At 43.0% G+C, this 19,559-nt stretch overlaps 1 long non-coding RNA gene across 1 annotated transcript in view; it reads left to right on the top strand.

The window, feature by feature from the left end:
- Nucleotides 1–19,244, top strand: part of LOC106603548 (uncharacterized) — a 101,929-nt gene extending 82,685 nt beyond the window's left edge. Inside the window, exons 4-6 of the long non-coding RNA XR_001328432.3 lie at nucleotides 17,344–17,558; nucleotides 18,058–18,092; nucleotides 18,377–19,244. This is a non-coding gene — a long non-coding RNA (uncharacterized LOC106603548). The remainder of the gene's footprint in view (nucleotides 1–17,343; nucleotides 17,559–18,057; nucleotides 18,093–18,376) is intronic.
- The last annotated feature ends 315 nt before the right edge of the window (nucleotides 19,245–19,559 follow it).

Below are 19,559 nucleotides of genomic sequence, written 5' to 3' on the forward strand. Positions count from 1 at the left end.
TTGATCCAGAGCATCCCAAACATGCTCAATGGGTGACATGTCTGGTGAGTATGCAGGCCAAGGAAGAACTGGGACATTTTCAGCGTCCATGAATTGTGTACAGATCCTTGCAACATGGGGTCGTGCATTATCATGCTGAAACATGAGGTGATGGCACGGATGAATGGCACGACAATGGGCCTCAGGATCTCGTCATGGTATCTCTGTGAATTCAAATTGCCATTGAAAAAATCCAATTGTGTTCATTGACCGTAGCTTATACCTGCCCATACCATAACCCCACCGCCACCATGGGGCACTCGATGCCATACACGTGGTCTGTGTCTGTGAGGCCAGTTGGACGTACTGCCAAATTCTCTAAAACAACATTGGAGGCGGCTTATGGTAGATAATTTAAAATTAAATTATCTGGCAACAGCTCTTGTGGACATTGCTGCAGTTAGCATGCCAATTGCACACTCCCTCAAAACTTGAGACATCTGTGGCATTGTGTTGTTTGACAAAACTGCACATTTTAGAGTGGCCATTTATTGTCCCCTGCACAAGGTGCACCTGTGTAAGTTGTTTAATCAGCTTCTTGATATGCCACACATTTCAGGTGGATGGATTATCTTGGCAAAGGAGGAATGCTCACTATAAAATTTTTCTGCGTGTGGACAATTTCTGAGAACACTACATGTTTTTGTTCAGTGTACATACATGTACGTGCAAATTCAGTTGATTCATGCTTTTGTCTGAGTGAGAACCCTTTTAACAAGGTCATTTGTCTGCTGGTCCTGCCCTCAGTAAACACTAGAGACCTTGATAAAATAAAAACATGAAGGATTGTAGCCTGACACTGTTGTTACTACCCAGACAGGCAGCTACTAGCTACTAGCCAGCTACAAATCCCCCAGTTCATACAGCAGCAGCTTGTGATTTGGTGAAGTCTCTGCAATGCTGCTAGTATTTTTCCCCAAGGCGAGATATCCCCTTAATGTGATCCGTTTAGTGGCAAATGAATAACCATAACACATCCATGGGAGACGGGTGTCCCATTGATCTGTCTGGAGTCAGTCAGCCCCCCCCCCCCCCTCCCCCCTTTCCTCTCGGCCTACTGCTGCATCAGCCACTCTCCCCCATCGATACGCTCTTGCCCCTTGACCCCTGGGACAGATCAATGGTATTGATCGAGAAGGGCAAGGGCAGGGTCCGCTGACTGGCCCCACCAATCCCCCCCCCCCGTCCGTCCGTCCGTCAGCTAGTGTGACAAGACATGATCGTCATTAATGTCCCGCTGGCTGGCTGGGCCCCCCTTCCCCCACACACGCATCCCTGTCCCCCCAGTTACCTGCTCACCACTAATGGTGCTGTCTGTCTGCCTGCTTGTCTGCCTGCTTGTCTGCCTGTCTGCATTCCTGTCTGTCTGTATGCTAGGCGTCCTTTGTTTGGATACCTGTCTGATTGACACTCGCCTGCCGCTTTGTAAGACACTGTTATCTGAATTCAGGCTTATCGTTAAATGGGTGGACGTGGTGTAATAGCATTTTGATGTGTATTAGTTCTCAAGTCATTGTGTGCACTGCCTTCCTGTTTGTTTTTTTGTGTTCTTTGAGACTACAGTATTTCTGGGGTATAAATCATAATACTTCTGTCATGACAACGTTCTCTTTTATGTTAGTAGTGCATCATAGAGGTTTGAGGAGATGTACTTACTCTACCTTCCTGATACTTACATTCCTTCTTCCTTTAGATTTTTACTGGAAGACAATGGTCATTAATGTTTATGACATTGTACACATGTTCTGTTTCCACGAATACCACGACCAACCGTGGTATTCCAAGATTTGCTAACAGTCTAGCCTAGAGAAATGGAGATGATAGGAGTATAGAGGAGGAGAAGTGGGGGGAGGAGAGGAGGGTCAATGCGTGTCGTCTAGTCGTGTGCGTGTGTTGGGGGGGAGTAGCTCTGCGCTGATGGGAGTGTCTCAGGGATTGTGTGTGTGTGTGTGTGTGTGTGTGTGTGTGTGTGTGTGTGTGTGTGTGTGTGTGTGTGTGTGTGTGTGTGTGTGTGTGTGTGTGTGTGTGTGTGTGTGTGTGTGTGTGTGTGTGTGGCGGGGCAGTGGTAGCTCCAGACATTGCAGTGACACTGCTGTAATGGAGCTGATTGATCACCAGTCCTGTTGTACAGACTGCCGCCTCCTCTCCCTTCCCTCTCTCCCTCACTCCCACCTCCCCTCTGTCATACACAATAGCTATGGATGGGGGTTTGAAATAATTTTACTATTCGGAATAGTGTCATGAATTTTGGTTGGATATCCAGATATTAGAAATACATGTGTTTATTTATTTTTTTACTTACGTTTTTAACCTGAGTACTGCTGCACAAGGTACAGACTGGCACTTTATTGTTACAGCTGCAGAACGGGCCGAGAGAGATGGTAGCGAGCAGACTATAGCTAGCTAGGCTAATTGAGGCCACATGCTGCGCATTCCCCCCAACCCAATTCAGATAAAACTACAGCCTACCTGTTTGTTGCTCTTTGTAGCCTACACCTTCAAATTTCAAGAGGAAGATAATGTAATAATACAAGATTTTTTTTAAACTGTTGGCGTTCTAGGTCTTGATGTTGTTTTGAGCTAAAATCCAAATTTCTGTGTGTGGAGCGCCAGAGTGATTTATCTGAAGGATCTCTGCATTGCAGCAAAGCCGAGACTTGGGGGTTTCGCAGTGAGAATTCAGGGCTCCAGGCATAAGTTACATAAGCAGTCGCTGACCAAAAAATATCAATACAATTTGAAACTCTTACTGTTGAGAGTTATAATAGTATAATACACAAGGTGAAAGTTCGAAATTTGGTTGTGCATCAGCAGTTTTTATATTGTTATATGTCACTCACTGACAGTCACTTAATTAGCCATGTCAGCTAACAATGTTTAGATTGGTAAGTTAGTCTAGCTAGTTATCTAGTCATCATGGCCAAATACCGACAAGGCACACAGGGCACGTGCCCAGGGGCCCTGACCTCCATGGGGCCCACATTGATTTTGTTAGTCACTCTCACTCAGGTATCATCAACATGGCATAAGTCATAGCAAAATGTGTAGAATTGTAAGGTGCAGGGAGCTTTAAAGAAAAAAAATCTCTCCACCCCATGGCAAAATGAGTAGAATTTCAGGAAATTTGCTTTAAAACAGCTCAAATGTATCTCTGCCCCATGCTAAAATAAGTAGAATTTTATGAAATGTGTTATAAAATTGCAACATATTCTTTCTGCCCCATGGCAAAATGTGTAGAATTGCAGGGGAAAAAAAGTTTAAATGTTCATTTTTCTCTCCAAGAGGGGGGCCACTAAAAAATGTTTGCCCACTTGGTGGGGAGGCCCCCCAACCAAATCTCGCTTAGGGCCCCTAAAAAGGCTAGCACATAATCAATCAATGATAAAATTTGCAGTCCCCCTTCTCTGTCGCACAGGGTCGCGACCCTAATCCATCTGGGGTGTTGAGGGTGATAGGTCAGGGTCTCTGAGATTAGGACGAGTCGTCAAGGTCAGATCTCACTCAGATAGAGAAAAAATAACCCATCATCTGTTTTCTTTGTTTTGCTCTATCTTATGACTTAGTTCCATTTGATGTGCCTCGTAACAACACTTTAGTGTTCATTGTATTCTATCAAGCGATGACAGACTGTGCATAAAATAGCCCTTCAAACAATTGTTATTTAAATAACCTCAACTTAAATAAAGATAATTTCATTCATCATCTTATCATCAAATGTGTAAGATGAGTAAGGTCTGTGGTATTTATTCTACCTTGTGATGAGGAGGACAGTGCATCTCGAAGGCTGTGTATAGCAGGAGCTGGACATAAAGAAGTAGTCAACCTATGTGAGACTATACAGTATGTCTTTAACTGACGGGATGGTTTTGCTAAAGGTCCTGCTTTGTTAACTGCAGTGCTGTAGTGTGGATGTTGTATGAAATCATAAGGGGATTGATAGATGGGCTGCTAGAAAGAGAGAAACTAGATAGAATACTTCAGGTTAGGTTAAGCCACTTCACTCCGAAACCTGTCCAAGCAGAAAATCTCACAAACAGCCCTGCCCTGTGATTTCTGTGTCATTTAGCATCTATATACATGTATATCTATTTAATACTTTTATAAAGCTATTATGCTATTCTTTGTCTGGCCTGACTGGTGAAGTACAGTGCTGTCGGACTGCGTCGTCTGTCTGTGTGCATGCTTCAATGCTTCAGTCACAATATTGTGAAAGTGTCAGGGTTTTTGATTGTGTCTGTGTTCAGTGTTGGTGTCTGTGTCATTCTGTCTGCACTCTGTCTTTCTGTGCCTGTACCTTGTGTGTAGCGGGACTGTGACAGTGTCTGTCTCTGGAATGTTATTTGTGTCAGTTTGCTTGTTGTTTATGTTTTGTCTACGACTGTGTCTGTGGTTGTGTCTGTGTTGTGTGTCAACATGTCTGTGTTGCATATGTACTCTGAGTTGTGTGTCAGTATGTTAGTGTCTCGAGTGTAACAGCATGAGCCACTATAGGGCGTCCTCCTCCTTGGCCAACCCACCAGGCGGCTGGCTGGTTGCAGTGTGTTTGTGCTCCTTAGGAAAGAGAAGGAATTGATCAGCAGAATGGGTGGAACGTGTGCGTCGGCAGAGGCTGTATGGAGGGAGTGAGCGAGAGGGAGGGCTGTCGCTGCAGACTCCCATTGCCGTAGTGTAGTACCACACTCTAGGCGAGTGAGCAGCCACAGACAGGAGTCACAGACAGCCAGATGAGTAGACAGGTAGAGACCTGGGGATGGGGAGAAGAGGAGGGGTGATGGGAATAGGAGTTGGCCAGTGTTTTGGGAGACAAAATGTTTTGGCGTCACCGTTTTCTCCCGATGGCCCTGTTGTCACCGTGGTGTTAGTCTTGGACCTGCGTGGAAAAAAACAGGATAGATGACAGTGTCACGATGCGGCTGAGATCCTGGAGCCTAAGGCGGAGGTGGGGGGTGATGAGATGGAGCTGATGATGCAAGCGGTGAGGGAGGGGGAGGGGGTGGAGAGGCGTCCCACCTCACTGACCTACGTCTGGCTCAGCCACCGTGGTCTCAGCATCTCCCTTTCTGATTTTCTTTTCCTTTGCTTTCTTTATGCCTGCTCTTTTTTTTATCCTTTTCTTCCTCATCCTCCACTCAAAGATGGATGACAAAGGCATAGTCGGCACAGAGACGGAGGATTGTGCGAGGCGCCGGGCAACAAAGACAGCACTTGCGTTTCCGGAAGCTTCCGCTTTGCTCTGTGTTCCCCTGAGTGAGACATCTATCGATCTAATTATTAGTGGGAGGAGTTATGGGGGTATAGGGTACAAATGACATTTGGTTGCAATGTGGTGCGTTGTTAAGATTCATGACAGGGCAGTTTGCTTTCTATCATGACAATGATGATTGTGTGTCTCTGGTTACCACAGCCTGTGACTGTACTCTGTGTGTGTCTGAACTCTGTCTGTGATGAGAGGACTGAAGATGACAATGTGGCTGCTCTCGCTTGGCACTGTGGCGGTGACAACTTATTTCTGTACCGTGTGGAGCTCGCCGCCATGGCAGTGGGTGCAAGGGGAGGGGGAGGGACAGTTAGCATTAGAGAAAGCAGTGTGTGTGTGTGTGTGGGGGGGGGGGGGGGGGGTAAGCGTTGCAGTCTGTAGCAGGGAGTGGGGGGAAGCACTGTGAGAGCTCTGCACGAGACAACTTTATTTCAATTTTTTTTTACCCTGATTAGTATTGGTTTTTACCTGCCACTTCCGCGAAGCGGGTCAACCAAGAGTGGCGGTGTCGTGTAAAGATATATTTTCTTATTATTTAATTTCTGACTGAGGTTATCCACAGACCGGGGGGGGGGGGGGTCTCTGGTCCCCCCAGTGGTGGAACACCTCAGACTGGGGTTGTCAGGCGGCTCTCCTCCCTGGCGGTGGTGTGGTGGTCAGCAGCGGTTAGTGCAGGCAAGGTTTCGGAGGGTCCTGTGCAGTGGCCAGCACTGGGTCCAGCCATCCCGAGGGGGAGAGGGAGATGTAGACTGATGATCTGCCTGCATGTCGACGCTCAGAGGACAAAGAGGCGAGATGGCTGCCTGGCTAGGGGGGCTTTCCTCTGCCAGCACAAAGGCTAGTTAGCACAGAGCACAGCATAGCAGGGAATGCTGGCTCGCCTGTCTATGGCTAGCTCTGGCTTCTGCGCCGCGACAGGGGAAATTAAGGTCTGACCATCTCCAGCAAGCCTTATTCCTCTTTTTTGCCCTCTTCATTTTCTCTCATGTCATTCATCTTTGTCTCTGCCATTATTGTCTTGTTGTGCTGTGGTGTTACCGTTTACTGTGTTTGTGGCGTGTATTCTGGTAGGTCTATGTCTATGCCCATCTTTGTGTGCTGAGCCTTCAGCTCATCTCTAACTCCAGCTCTCTGAAATGAAGGGATAAGTAATCTGCAGTGAAGGAGGGGAAAAGGGGGACATTTTTTCTCCTGCTTCGTCCACAGCGGACGACTGTTGTTTGACGGAGCCAGTCGGCACATTACCCAAGCAGTCAGACTGGACCGGACACTGGGCAGACAGACACGCGGAGGTGGTTTTGGGTCAGGATGGAGAGGGAGGCACCTAGGGGTGGTGGTAGTGAGAGATAGAGTACGACTGAGAGCGGTGCCATGCTGCTCACCCCCACGTCCGGCCAACTGGTTGACTGACTGACTGTGCGGCTCCTCAGTGCCGGGACCCTGTTGTACTTCTCCTGCTCCCTGAGACCCTAACTTGTGAGCTCTCTCCATGAAAAATCACGGGTTAGGCTCTTGGGACGCGGGCGGAGGGCACGAGCGACTACAGTGGCAAACCCAATGTGCCTGCCAAGGGTGGAGTCGGGATGGAACAGCTGCTGACAGCAATGTTACACACATCAGGATGTATGGGGAAAGGGAGGAAGGGGAGACAGGGAGAGATAGAGGGGATGAGGAAGGGGGACCGAAAGAGAGCATTGTTGGTAGTGGAATGAAAATGTGTAGTTGTTTTTTAATTAACTTATTGACTATTACTATTGAGTTAGCCCTCACTCACATCCCTGTGTTTAATGTATGATCATCCATACATGGCAAAGAATAGAGGTAGATGTTATACTATGCATGCCTGTGTGGCTTAGCAAATGTAAAGACAATGGTTGATAACAAAGTTGTGTTTTATCCATAGCGTCGAGGAATCATAAAGGCCAACGTATGTCACCACAGTAATGTAATTTAACACAATGCCCGTCGGTCGATCCGTTCTATCATGGTACTCGGCCAAGATGTCGCATTGAACTGGTTTTCTCCATCTTGCTTGTGTGAATAACAGTTAAACTGCTGTGGACAAACATGCACCGACAACCATGTAGCTCCATGAAGCGCACGTTTGGCATTTGCTTTTCCATGTATGTTTCCATATGAAATTGTTGCCGTAAATGTAAGACCCAACATTTCTTCAAGCCACCACACCATACTCGACTAGCAAACCAACTAGATGGCATGACAAAGTCAATATTTTTTGATCAGCATCAAATCAGATACACATTGCATCTACAGTACCTACTTTATTTATTCGCACCAATGCTGCTTGGGCCAGTTTGAAACTTGGTATTTTACTGTTACACTACCCTGTTTCAAATATGGTGGCAGCATACAGCAGGCACACCTCATATCAAATCATTCAATAGTCAATCATTTCTCAGAATCTTTTTACTACATTTTATTGATTTAATCTTATTCATGGGTACTTATGAATATTACATTTTCCCAGAAAAATGCAAAACTTTCATTTTATTATTTAAGTGATGGCACTAAATGCACTTAAGCATTAATTCCGTACTTTAATAAGTGTGTGTGTGTGTGTGTGTGTGTGTGTGTGTGTGTATATATATATATATATATATATATATATATATATATATATATAATATATATATATATATATATATATATATATATCTTAAAGTTAATATGTCAATTATGTATGACGGAATCTGAAAGTATACTTTAATTTCACCATCCCTATAACTGCTTTATGATTTTAATCTAAATGGATGCAAATAACTTCCCCTGAAGACACAATTACATTTTAATGACCTGAACCCAGCAAACCTGAAGTTAGGAATAACAATTGCTCTTCTATTGCAAACATTTGTTTTCATTAATTACTCTACTATATTTGCACTGTAAATGATACACTATATGGATTTATAGTACATATTTGTTCGGCACAGAAACATTGTTTACCTATGTAAATAGTTTACCATATGGTTTTCCAAATTGGTTATATTTATTAACATACATTTTACATAGAGATCTACAAGATGTGTGGAAACTAGGTGATGTTCAAGCAGTTTAATATGTGGTGCTTAAATATTTGTCATGTTTCAAATATGTGTAAATGCTTCTTAAAAACCTTATATAATCTCAAATTATCGACTTCAATAAAGTCCAGGCCCCAAGTTTCTCTGAAATCCATCTTAATTCAGGGAGTGAGAAGATGTCAGATAGGATGTAAAATGGGAACACATGATTTGTTGTCATACAAAATCAATCTGAACTTTTGACCAAGACAATACCATTACAAATTCACCCTGATCTGGACTGTTAGAAATTTACCGTCACAGCTGACCTCATTTTTAAACTTTCTGCTTTTCCCAAGGCAGCTAGCTTTTTTATATAAAAAAAACTAATTTCTGCTCAATGACCCACATTAGAAATGCAGTTTCAAAACAATAGATTTTCTCTCTATGACCCCCCCCCCTCGCCCCCTCTCTGTCTTTCTCTTTTCTCTCTCTCTCTCTTACTAATTATGTTTTTTCCTATCTATTCCCCATTTGGTGTTCATAGTGAACAATGCCGATGCCAACTAATCAGTCTGTGTCTGTGCCACAGAGCCCCCAGCAATAGCTGAAAGAGTGAGTGCCATGCCCCAATGAATACCAAGCAGCCAGGCACGGTGCGGCGATCTCCTAGCAGTCAGACACGGCGCAGCGAGTGCAGAACTGGTGCCCACAAAACAGCCAGACAGTTTTATTAGGATGTGTCTGACACGCAGCGAAGCCTGGCAGTCAGGGAGGCAGCTAGCGCTCGCAGGAAGCCCACTGATAAAATGGTCAATGCATCAATGCATTTCGCTACACTCGCAATAACATCTGCTAACCATGTGTATGTGACCAATAAAATTTGATTTGATTTGATGCAGTGCTAGACTGCTAGCTCCCCTAAAATGAACAAAGCAGGCTGGCTGCTCTGCACTGCTCAGCCCATATCGTCATCTGAAGGAAGCAATAAATATTACAGTCACATCATCTCAGCAACCCTCAGGGCTTTAGCCTCTAACACTGTTCAATACGGAATAGCCTAGACAAACTATTTTACAATGAGAAACTGGTCCAAATTATATGGATTTATTTCGCATTGAAATGCCTTAAAGTAGCCTACATGGCTGAGTCTGAAGGGAAAATACGACAATATGGAGCGAATCCCAAAATAGTGTAAAAGAGAATTCTGGATATTACTTTTGCGAATTATAACTTAGGTTCTCTTCTTCCTGTGTTGAGTGGATTCTACAACATGAGAAGAGGAATAGACAGACACATTGCAATAAATGAATAGCTCAAACATGGCAGGTTTCAGAGATGTAGTGTAAAGTCTATGTAAATTGAGAGGTAATTCACAATTCAAACAATTAACTCTCCCTCTTCTAAAGGGTGTGTTGATATGGTAAAGGTTGATGAACTCTGATAGAGAACTGTTTGTATAGTCTGCAGAAAGAAAATGAACAAAGATAACAAGACATTGAAAATAAGCAAGGAAAAACAGTGCCGAACAATAAAAAATCAAAAAACTCATCTTTTGGAACTTTATTTGTATTATTAGACATCGGCAACGAATCATCCAATTGTTTTCTTATATTTATTTCAATAATTTATGCCAAAAAATGTGATATCCTAATTCATTCATTTCAAACAAAGACCGACAAGGTACAGTAGGACAGATGCTATTACTATGATCTGCCTCTTGTCTGAAGCTGGTTTTGATTTTATATCATGAGATTATATCTTGAACCACTGTGGAGGTGGGTCCTCAGGTTAAGACATAGTAAGAGATAAACATACAGTCTTGTCATTTCTCCCATTGATCATCGGCAACAGTAGTTCTATATTTCATTATTATGTCATGTATCAAAATCCCCTCTTACCATTTTGCCATATAGAGTAATTAAACCATATTACATTTTGGCTATATGGATTGGAATTGGACGTATTAGGAGAAAAATATTTGTGTATTCAGTGGGACATTTTATACAGCATTCAGACTCTTTGGCTCGGAAAAAATGTGCTTGATTGATACTGCAACCAGCCGTGGATTAACCCAGGTTCCAGATGATTCTAGATTAAAGTCCATTCGCCAACGGACCCAGGGTGTGTGAAGATTGCATTCCATTCTAAAGAGGTGTGTGTGCATGCATCCGTCCGTCCGCCCGCCAGATGGGCCGGACCATCGTTTAATGGTGGTGGGCTGGTTGAAATTGACAAAATCATTCAAATATATACAGTGCCTTGAGAAAGTATTCACACCCCTTGACTTATTCCACATTTTGTTGTGTTACAGCCTGAATTCAACATTTATGAAATAATTAAACTACACACAATTCCCCAAAATGACAAAGTGAAAACATGTTTTTAGAAATGTTTACGTTATTTATTGAAAATGAAATGATTCACACCATTGAGTCAATACATGTTAGAACCACCTTTAGCAGTGATTATAGCTGTGAGTCTTTCTGGGTAAGTCTCTAAGAGCTTTGCAAACATGGATTGTACAATATTTCTTTATTATTTTCAAAATTCTTCAAGCTCTGTCAAATTGGTTGTTGATCATTGCTAGACAACCATTTTCAAGTTTTGCTATATATTTTCAAAGCAGATTTATGTCAAAACTGTAACTCGCCACTCAGGAACATTCACTGTCTTCTTGGTAAGCAACTCCAGTGTAGATTTTGCCTTGTGTTTTAGGTTATTGTCCTGCTGAAAGGTGAATTCACCTCCGAGTGCCTGGTGGAAAGCAGACTGAACCTCTAGGATTTTGCCTGTGCTTAGCTCCATTCTGTTTCTTTTTTATCCTGAAAAACTCCCCAGTCCTTAATGACTACAAGCATACCCATAACATGATGCAGCCACAACTATGCTTGACAATATGGAGAGGGGTACTCAGTAGTGTGTTGTATTGGATTTGCCCCAAACATAACACTTTGTATTCAGGACAAAAAGTTAATTTCTTTGCCACATTTTTTGCAGCATTACTTTAGTGCCTTGTTGCAAACAGGATGCATGTTGTGGAATATTTTTTATTCTGTACAGGCTTCCTTCTTTTCACTCAGTTAGGTTAGTATTGTGGAGTAACTACAAAGTTATTGATCCATCCTCAGTTTTCTTCTATCACAGCCATGAAACTCTGTTTTAAAGTCACAATTGGCCTCATGGTGAAATTCTTGAATGGTTTCCTTCCTCTCTGGCAACTGAGTTAGGAAGGACTCCTGTATCTTTGTAGTAACTGGATGTATTGATACACCAGCCAAAGTGTAATTAATAACTTCACCATGCACAAAGGGATATTCAATATGTTTTTTTACCCATCTACCAATAGGTGACCTTCTTTGCGAGGCATTGGGAAACCTCCCTGGTCTTTGTGGTTGAATCTGTGTTTGAAATTCACTGTTCAACTGAGAGACCTTAAAGATAATTGTATGTGTTGGGTACAGAGATGTTAAACAAAAATCATGTTCAACACTATTATTGCACACAGAGTGAGTCCATGCAACTTGTTAAACACATTCTTTACTCCTGAACTGATTTAATATTACCATAACAAAGGGGTTGAATACTTATTGACTCAACACATTTCAGCTTTTCATTTTTTATTAATTTGTAAAAATTTTGAAAAACATAATTCCACATTGACATTATGGGGTATTGTGTGTCTGCCAGTGTCAAAAAATATAAATGTATCCATTTTAAATTCAGGCTGTAAGACAAAATGTGGGAAAAAGTCAAGGGGTGTGAATACTTTCTGAAGGCACAGTTTTTTTTGAATGACTTTTGCGGTCTTTATCTGTTTTCCTAATGATCTATTTTGATGCATTTGGCTGACCAGTGAGCAACGGCCAGCCCGGTTTTCTGATTGGCTCAGTTGAGGTGGCGCAAATTCACATTCAAAGTCAAACGCTCATCATTAATGAGTGAGACCCTCTCTGACTCTGTCAGTCACTCAGTCAAAACAGAAAAACTGAAAAGTGGTGCCGATTAAGTTAAGGCCGACGCTGCAAAATGTGTGAAATTAACCAATTTATTTGCTAAAAGTTCTGGCTCTGCTGATCCGAGTGCTCTGTCTGTGAGAAATTACAGATCAGCTGCAGTGGTGCAGTCGAGGTAGGAAAAAAACTGAGAAAGGCACACTGACACAGATCATGCCTACTACTGCCAGTTAGGCCTAATATTGTGGCTGTATATTGTATGAAATATATTTCATAACTACTATAGTAGGCTAATTAGGGAAGGGAGATTTTGGGGAACATTTAGACACTAGGCTATTTTCAATATGGCCTAAAGATTGGCTTTTATAACACATAGTTAAGGCAATAGCTATCTACTAGACATTTATACAGTGCTTTATACTAATCACAAGTCATCATGTATTACAATAAAGGTCAATTCGGGGACTGTCTTTGTGTTTTTAATTGTTTTATCAATGTTTATTCTCTTCTAAATCTGTCTATTCAGCCCAGCAAGTGGGTTTATGAGCTGTACAGTAGTACAGCTCATAACAAGTGATTTTGGTGCTGGATTACCGCACGGCAAGCGGTACTGATGCACCAAGTCTGGAACCAACAGGGCCCTGAACATCTTTTACCCCCAAGCTATAAGACTGCTTAATACACTGAACAAAAATATAAAGGCAACATGCCACAATTTCAAAGGTTTTATTAAGTTATAGTTCATATAAGGAAATCAGTCAATTGAAATAAATTCAATAGGCCCTAATCTATGGATTTCACATGACTGGGAATAAAGATATGCATCTGTTGGCCACAGATACCTTAAAAAAATGTAGGGCGTGGATCAGAAAACCAGTCAGTATCTGGTGGGACCACCATTTGCCTCAAGCGCGACACATCTACTTCGCCTAGAATTAATCAGGGTGTTGATTGTGGGATGTTGTCCCATTCCTCTTCAATGCATGTGCTAAGTTGCTGGACATTGGAGGGAACTGGAACACGCTGTTGTACACATCAATCCAGAGCATCCCAAACATGCTCAATGGGTGACATATATGGTGAGTAGGCAGGCCATGGAAGAACTGGGACATTTTCAGCTTCCATGAATTGTCTACAGATCCTTGCAACATGAGGCCGTTCATTATCATGCTGAAACATGAGGTGATGGCGGCGGATGAATGGCATGACAATGTGCCTCAGGATCTCATCACGGTATTGCTGTGCATTCAAATTGCCATCGATAAAATACAATTGTGTTTGTTGTCTATAGCTTATGCCTGCCCATACCCTAACCCCTCCGCCACCATGGGGCATTCTGTTCACAACGTTGATGTCAGCAAACCACTTGCCCACATGACGCCATACACATCTGTCCGATACACCAGTCTCAACGTCAACAGTGAAGAGGCGACTCCGGGATGCTGGCCTTCTAGGCAGAGTTCCTCTGTCCAGTGTCTGTGTTCTTTTGCCCATCTTAATTTTTTCTGTTTATTGGCCAGTCTGAGGTATGGCTTTTTCTTTGCAACTCTGCCTAGAAGGCCAGCATCCCGGAGTCGCCTGTTCACTGTTGATGTTGAGACTGGTGTTTTGCGGGTACTATTGAATGAAGCTGCCAGCTGAGGACTTGTGAGGCGTCTGTTTCTCAAACCTGACACTCTAATGTACTTGTCCTCTTGCTCAGTTGTGCAACGGGGCCTCCCACTCCTCTTTCTATTCTGGTTAGAGACAGTTTGCGCTGTTTTGTGAAGGGAGTAGGACACAGCGTTGTACGACATCTTCAGTTCCTTGACAATTTCTCACATGGAATAGCCTTAATTTCTCAGAACAAGAATAGACTGACGAGTTTCAGAAGAAAGTACTTTGTTTCTGGCCATTTTGAGCCTGTAATCGAACCCACAAATGCTGATGCTCCAGATACTCAGCTAGTCTAAAGAAGGCCAGTTTTATTGCTTCTTTAAACAGAACAACAGTTTTCAGCTGTGCTAACATAATTGCAAAACAGTTTTCTAATGATCAATTAGCCTTTTTAAAATGATAAACTTGGATTAGCTAACACAACGTGCCATTGGAACACAGGAGTGATGGTTGCTGATAATAGGCCTCTGTACACCTATGTAGATATTCCATAAAATCATCAGCCGTTTCCATTTACAACAGTAACAATGCTACACTGTATTTCTGATCAATTTGATGTTATTTTAATGGGAAAAAAATCCTTTCTTTCAAAAACAAGGGCATTTCTAAGTGACCGCAAACTTTCAAACTGTAGTGTATGTTTATATATATATATATATATGTATATATGTGGTATTAAGGATTAATAAATGGTGAGTAAATGGTTTGTAAATGCCTTAGAAATACCTTATAAATTCGTTCATTATGGACACTTAAAATAGAGTGTTACCCTAGGATGTTGCTGGGCCCAGCACAGGCAGTGTGGTCCCCGGGTCTTCTGGTCCCAGTGATGCTAGTCTTAGCACGTTGTATTTGTCTTAAACATGAGCTGGTTAAAAAAGGAGGACCATGTTTCAGGGGTCACTGGTACAGTAAAAGTTGAGATGCTGTACAATAGTTAGCTATGTTATGTGTCAGTAGCATTACTGCCTTTGTGTGTAAGTCACGGTGATGTGGGCTGGTGTGGCTGAAATGCCAGAGCAGAATTTTTGTCCAAGTCCGCCTGTGTGTGTGATGCTCAGCGCTTCACATTTGTGTGTGATAAAATGTAATAAGGGCAGATTAAAGGCCGGCTCGCACATTTCAAATGGACAGAGTTGACACAGAAATCTGATGGATTTAAAGGGATTTTGGGGGTTTTGTTTTCTACCATTGATTGTCAGGCATTGTTGTGCCTTGTGAGTTGCAGCTCAGCAGATCTCTCATCTCCGGTAGATGGGGGAGCAGCAGGTGTGTGAGTGCGTGGTGGTGGTGGGGGGCTGACGATGTCTGTGTTTCCAGACACTGCAGCAGGAGGCCAGACAGTCACCTGAAAACACACAAAATCACACAAATGACAACTTTCGTTCCCCGAAAAAACAATCCAAATTCAAATCTAATTTTCTATTTTAATCCAATTTAGGGGAATGCAGTGCTTTAGACCAGGGTTTCCCAACCCTCTCCTGCCTCCCAGACGTTTCACATTTTGGTTTTAACCCTTAACTGGCACACCTGTTTGAATTATTCAACTAATCATTAATCCTTTAACTAATTGAATCAGGTGTGCCAGTTTAGGGTTAAAACAAAAAATAAGGAGACGGTTCGGAAACCCTGATTTAGACAATATACGTGCAGCCCTTTACACCAGTGTTTCCCATACTCAGTCCTTGGGCCTCCAAGGGGTGCACATATTGGGGTTTTCCCTGGCACTACACAGATTATTCAGATAGTCAACTCATTATCAAGCTTTGATTATTTGAATCAGCTGTGTAGTGCTAGGGCAAAAAACCCAATGTGCACCCAGGGGGGACCCAGGACCGAGTTTAGGAAACTCTGCTTTAGACAATATAACCATGGCACCAAAATATACAGGGCCAAGTTTTACCTTTTATGCTCAGGGCAGCAATGCCCAGGGATACACTCCACTGCAGTAAGTTGAACAGTGGAAGGACAGTATCTACCTCTTCCTGACCTGAGACATCGTTTCAACCGTAGGAATGGGGATGGAGTATAGAGACACTGAACAGTGCATGACCATTAGCATGTCCACTGGTATGCACTTTGTGTGTGCCTAAGTATGTGTGTGTTTGTTTGTATGTGTACTGCATGTGTGAGTGCATGTCTATGTGCGTGTCGTGTATTCTATCTGTGTACGTGCATTCTAACGGCCCATGATGGTGTTCTAGCTGAGTACTACTCCCTCCCTCTTCCACCCCCTCTCCATTCCCCCGTTCCTCCCTCCCTCCTCCCCACATCCACGGTTACCTCCCGTCTCACTCTGATCTGCAAATCACTTCGTCTGAGTCGTTGCCACGGAAACGTGGTATCTTGCTGCCAGCTTGCTGGAGTTATTGAACCGCAACTGGCTGGGATAATTAGGATCTGTCTTGCAGGTTGGGTTTCAACTGGCTGGGACTTGAATGTGACCTACAGCTGGCCTGGCTGTGTCGCCACAGGCAAATGCTTTTAACCCATTGGTTGGTTGGCCAACAGCTACTTGGACCAATTAATGAATGTATCTTTTACCTGGCAAGGACATGCCCAGTCAGAGACTGTAGACCGAGTCACAGAAACTGCACACAGACCTGCACAAACACATTTACACACACACTCAAATACTGCATACTGGCTCCCTTGTGTCACTGCTGAAAGCGATCATGACAGAGGGCATTTGTTGTGTGTCCTCGAGTGCACTGCACTGCCCAACCAATGCATAGGTGGTCACATGGACACAATCTGTGTAGTCATATTTCACACTGAGTGGTTATGATGTGAATTACTATGCCTGAATGTTTGTGTGACTCAGATATATGAATCCCCGGAATAGTCCTGAAATGTTTCTCCTCTTGTCATTGTTAACATGATTAACATACTTTTTTCCTTGTAATTGTTCTGCTGTCACTAATTGCCCCCCCCCTTCTCTCTATGTGTCTGCTCACTCACAGGTAAGACCAAATCACAGTCACTGTAACACTGAGGTCTGCCATCTGCCATCTCCAAATCTGTTACATTTGGAGAAATTAGTCTCCGTGTTTTCATTTAACTTTCTTCCTGTTTTGGTCCACATGGTGCATTGGCTCGCCATGAGTCAGTAGAAATGTCAGGCGTGCTGGCTGCTTCTCTACCTGACAGACAGATAGCCTGGAGCAGGGTAATTAGCCAGAGTCGTTTGGGGCTAGCTGGTAGCACTGCTCTGCAGATCTAGATTCCCACTGTGCAGAGGGAGACACCATACAACCTTTCAGTCTGTCCTGTCCTACTGTAGTCACTTCAAACACTGGTGTATATCCCTCCCCCCTTTTTCTCTCTCTCCCTCTTTCTATTTTTTCTTGTTTCTCTATTTCTATTTCCCTCTCACTCTCTTTTTCTCTCTCTGCCTCCCTCTCTCTTCCCCCAGAGCAAAGAGGAGGAGGAGGTAGCGGAGGTGTAGGGGAGGGGGTGGCAGAAGGGAGGCCGTTCCTCAGACGGAGCAGGGCGCTCTCTTTTCGTCTCCCCTCATCATTGGTATGCAGTGACTGTTCCCCAGGCGACAGGGCCACTGGGTTGGGGCTAAACTGACTGCAGGAGGAGAGTCAGGTCTACAGAGTAAATGAGAGGAGAGCAAGACAGCAGGTAAGGGTAATGAGAACAGGCAGAGAGAGGGAGGGAGGAGGACAAGAGAAAGGCGGAAGGGAAGCTAGATGTCCCAAGGGGCTTTGGGGGTGAGGCACCGCCTGACCCCTCACACTCCGTACACTGTCCAGGCCCACACACATACACACACACATATTAATGCTTAAACACCCGACCAGATACATTATGTTCAAGTGCACATCATGTATCCAAAAAGCAATAACATATGAGTTAGGCTAATGTTTTTGTTTTGCAAGAGCTTTTATGACTATATAGTGATAATGTAATGTTTCTTGAGATGCGTGCATAAGATTTCCTCAAATATTTATATTTTATTATGTTATTCCATAAAACATTCATCTTTAAAAAATATATATATATATTTGAATATTGTTGTAAAGAAAGCAAATGATGGAATTCAAATAGTGTAAAATGTCATTACAAATAAAAAGTGTGAAAATAAACTGATGAATATTACACGTCTGTCTTTTATTTCTAGGGATCCCTACAGCCTACAGGATAAGTTCAACCCAGGTGATATATAAGAAACCTCACATAGTGTTATAACAATTTGATTTCCACTTCTCTAGTAAAGTTTTAATTCCCTGCTCATGTATTGGTTGAGTAGGCATTGGTTGGTGGAGGTGAATTAGCAACAAATATCCTAGGTTCACTGTGTGTGTGTGTGTGTGTGTGTGTGTGTGTGTGTGTGTGTGTGTGTGTGTGTGTGTGTGTGTGTGTGTGTGTGTGTGTGTGTGTGTGTGTGTGTGTGTGTGTGTGTGTGTGTGTGTGTGTGTGTGTGTGTGTGTGTGGCATAGCCAGACTGTGCTTGGGGAGCACTGGGGCCACACTGCATATATCATCCATCATTGGCCCAGGGGCTGCTGGGAAGGCAGCAGACAGCTCCTCGGCTTTGACGACGGGAGCTGAATCCTAATTCTCCAACTCGGATCGCTCGGAACACTCACTCTCTACGCTCCTCCCCCGCCACCCAGGACGGAAAATCGTTAACCCTGCAATCTGGGAACAAAGCACAGAGCTTAGCCAGTCCACCAGAGCCTGCTGCTAGCATCATCTCTATTACTCTTCATATTTAACAATGTCTTACAGATCACACACTCAATGAGAATTGTGTTGTTACTGAGGTGAAAGATAAGAATTTTAAAATCAGTAATAATGTGAAGCCATGGTCATAAATGTCCTTTAGATGGATTATTATTATACTGTATTGCATACGTCCTAAACTTCTAATTGTTAATAGCATGCATATAGTCCAGATGTTCTAAGATACTCAGAAGACGCTATTCAGTCATTTAGGGCCCTCTTTATACAAAGTTGTACAGTTCATTTGCCTTGGTATAGTATTCCTATACATACAAGACAAAGGCCTTGTATGTATTACAAGACAAAAAAGGCAAACCTATGTTTACATTTATAGGCTACCGCTTCAATGTGTCATGAACATGTCACATCGTGAGGTAACCAATTAATCAAATCATTCATGAATAACATGAAATCTCAAAATGTATCCTACTGTAAAAGTTCTGAAGCAGTTTGTTATATTTCATCTACCTCACAAAGTATGCAGGTAACATTAACGACATTATACAGTTCTTGTTCTTCAGGCTGTTGATTAATCTTTATGAATAATTGTTTAATTTCTTTGATAAACAATTTCCATTTGAATTCTCCTCCCTAGCTCTCCACTGAGGATGGTGGACTCTTTAATTCCTTTGCTCGTGGTGGGTGAGAGAGAGTTAACAGAGCACTTCTGCAGTCTGTTTTTCTATCGCTGGAAAATCAGTTGAACCACAGCTCCGAAATGTTGTTCTGAACTCAAAAGACCCTCCTGAACTAGCAGGCTGGGGAATCAAATCCTGCTACACACAAAGGCCACTTTGATTTCTGATGAGTAAAACAAACACCCTGCTTGTACATGTTATCAGAATCTGCTGACTGTTCTCTTATAGTTTTGCCCCCAAGGGATCTCACATAAAAAAC

Source organism: Salmo salar, chromosome 04 (genome assembly GCF_965601325.2).
Source record: "Salmo salar chromosome 04, fSalSal1, whole genome shotgun sequence".
Taxonomy (NCBI): Eukaryota; Metazoa; Chordata; class Actinopteri; order Salmoniformes; family Salmonidae; genus Salmo; species Salmo salar.